Here is a 2588-nt window from a genome sequence, read left to right as displayed (position 1 = left end):
AAGAGGGTGCCCCCGTCGCCTCCCCCCTCTCTCCCAAGCCAGTTACAATCCCCCTGCCAGCTGCAGGTTTGGCCTCGACCTTAAAGGGCCAACAGGGGGGTTGGCCTCCGCGAAGAACGGTGTGCCCCGCAGGCTGCTGCCAGGTCCCTCTTCAGCCCCGCTGGATGGGGGACATTGGAGGGGAGGGGTGCCTGCAAGGGGAGGAGGCGGGGCATCCTCGCAGCCACGAAGCCCTTGGGGCGGCAGCAACAGCAACGGCTGTGGGGGGGGGGGACGTTTCCCAGCATCGCTGAGCCCCGGGGTGGCGGCCTTGGATTCCTAGGGGCAAATTCCACCTGTCGCGTGTGATGTCCGAGCGGCGAGAGGTCACACGCAACAGGTCATTCTGGCTCTCCCAGCTCTCGGGAGGGGCTCTTTAAAAAGTTATGGCCGCTGCGGCTGCTGCTGTTGGTGGCAGCTGCAATGGCCACGGGGGGGAGGGGAGGGGCGAAACGTTTCCGGCATCCCTGAGCCCTGGGGTGACGGCCTTGGATTCCTAGGGGCAAATTCCACCTCTCGCGTGTGATGTCCGAGCGGCGAGAGGTCATGTGCGAGAGGTCATTCTGGCTCCCCCAGCTCTCGGGAGGGGCTCTTCAAAAAGTTATGGACGCCGCCGCTTTTCGGCGGAAACTGCAATGGCCGCAGGGGGGGAGGGGTGGGGTGAAACGTTCCCGGCATCCCTGAGCCCCGGGGTGGTGGCCTTGGACTCCTAGGAGCAAATTCCACCTCTCGCGTGTGATGCGGGGGTGGGGAGCTCGGCAACCCCGGCAAGGAGCTTCTGGACACGCCGAGTGCCCCAATCCCCCAGCAGGACAGGGAGCGCTAGGACCCAGGGAGTCCTTCCATGAGGCGGAGTGGAGGCAGGCAGGCGAGGGAGAGGGCGGCGCGCAGGACCTGAGTGAGGAGCGGCAGAAGCAGGAGGAGCTGCAGGCAGGCGGTGGCAGTACTGGCGGGCGAGCCCAGCGCCCTCCTGGCTGGAAGATGCGTGGCCTTCTCCAGAGAGCCAGGGAAGGGTTGCCAACGCGGCTGGCGCCGCTTGACCAGCCTGCTGCTGTGCCTTTAAATTAAGAGCAGCACAACCAGCCACCTCAGGAGCAGGAGAGGAGAAAAGAGCACCTCCTCCGCCCTCCAGAAGGGGAATCGGCTGCAGCCAGGTATGCAGTCCCATGGAGAGCCCTCTTCTGGCTCCTAGTGCCGGGAGCGTGCCGGGCTCCTGCGGGCTGCGCTGCTGCCTCCCTCTGCCATGCTGGCCGGGCGCGCGCCCCTGCCTCTCCTCCCGTGCCCTAAGGGCCGGCCAGCGCTCTAGGTGAATGCCTAGTTCGCCTAGCGGGCGAGCCGGCCCTGCAGACACAAACATTTAGCCTAGCCTACCTCACCAGGCTGTTGTGAGGATAAAACACAGCAGAGAAGAAAAACGTAAGCAGCAGCCCTAATACAGGGATTACATGTATGTACACAGAAAGAAATAAGAACATGGGTTCACAGGAAGGCCAAAAAAGTGTAAATTGTAAAGGAGGGCAATGAATCTGCCATTCGTCTCTGTAATCCCCGATTACTGAATCCTCCACTTTTACCTATGTAGTATCGACTACCTGTAGTGTCCGCGGACCGCCACCGGAGGTCAGCGCATATGCCCTAGCTTCAGTCCGAACAGTCCGAACAACAATAGGGTCCCTCCTCTGGGCGACGAGGATGGGATTCAGCCGCAACTGAGCCAGGCCGTCGCGAGGGACTAGGAGGACGCGAAGCAGCCGATCTGATGAGCGATCCAGCGAGCAACGGAACCGCTCCTCCCGTACCCCCTCCGACGCGCACAATGGCAACCGCACCGGGGCTTGGGCTGCTGCAGCCCTTCGACATAGCCCACCCGCAGGACTGGCCCTCCTGGGTACAAGGGGCCAAGTCCGCGCTGGAATTTTTTGATGTGACCGACGAGGGCAAGAAGCGGGGGTTCCTCCTGGCCTCCTGCGGCACCGCCGTGGTGTCCCTGGCCAGACGACTACTCTCCCCCACGGACCTTGGCGACTGCACGTTCGAGCGGATCATCGATGCGGTGCAACAACACTTCGCACCCAAGCCCACCGAGCTGGCCTGCAGGGTAACGTTTTACACCCGCCATCAACAGGCCAAGGAGACCGCCGCGGAGTTCCTCGCAGAGCTGCGACAACTCTCGGCGGATTGCAACTTCGGAGAGCACCTGGAGGATGCCCTCCGCGACCACTTCGTCGTGGGCCTGCGAGAGATGAAGCTGAGGCGGAAGCTGACGGAGAGAGAAAAAGTCACCACAGCAGAAGCCCTCGCAGCGGCAGTCGCGTGGGAGCGGTCGCACATCACCCCCACCGCAGCCCTCCAAGTCGAGTCAGATGACCCGGAGGAACAGGACGTCCACCGGGCCTACGGAGCGGCCCGGCAGCGCACCCAAGCTCCCCAGCGAGCCCCAGTCCGCAGCCCTCCAAGTCGAGTCAGATGACCCGGAGGAACAGGACGTCCACCGGGCCTACGGAGGGGCCCGGCAGCGCACCCAAGCTCCCCAGCGAGCCCCAGTGCCG

General features: G+C 63.8%; 1 protein-coding gene across 3 annotated transcripts in view; it reads right to left on the bottom strand.

Annotated features, from left to right (window-relative positions):
- Positions 1-2588, bottom strand: part of METTL6 (methyltransferase like 6) — an 18727-nt gene that overhangs the window by 12190 nt on the left and 3949 nt on the right. Inside the window, exon 2 of one of the 3 annotated variants that reach the window (XM_015411540.1) lies at positions 1614-1631. The exons of the other annotated variants lie outside the window; for them this stretch is intronic. The gene's annotated coding sequence lies outside the window, so the exon portion shown is untranslated. The remainder of the gene's footprint in view (positions 1-1613; positions 1632-2588) is intronic. 3 annotated transcript variants of the gene reach the window in all.

This window comes from Gekko japonicus, unplaced genomic scaffold (genome assembly GCF_001447785.1).
Source record: "Gekko japonicus isolate JY-2015 unplaced genomic scaffold, Gekko_japonicus_V1.1 scaffold6, whole genome shotgun sequence".
Lineage (NCBI taxonomy): Eukaryota > Metazoa > Chordata > Lepidosauria > Squamata > Gekkonidae > Gekko > Gekko japonicus.
Note: the sequence above shows the minus strand (reverse complement) of the source record. Positions and strands in the feature narration are given on the sequence as shown.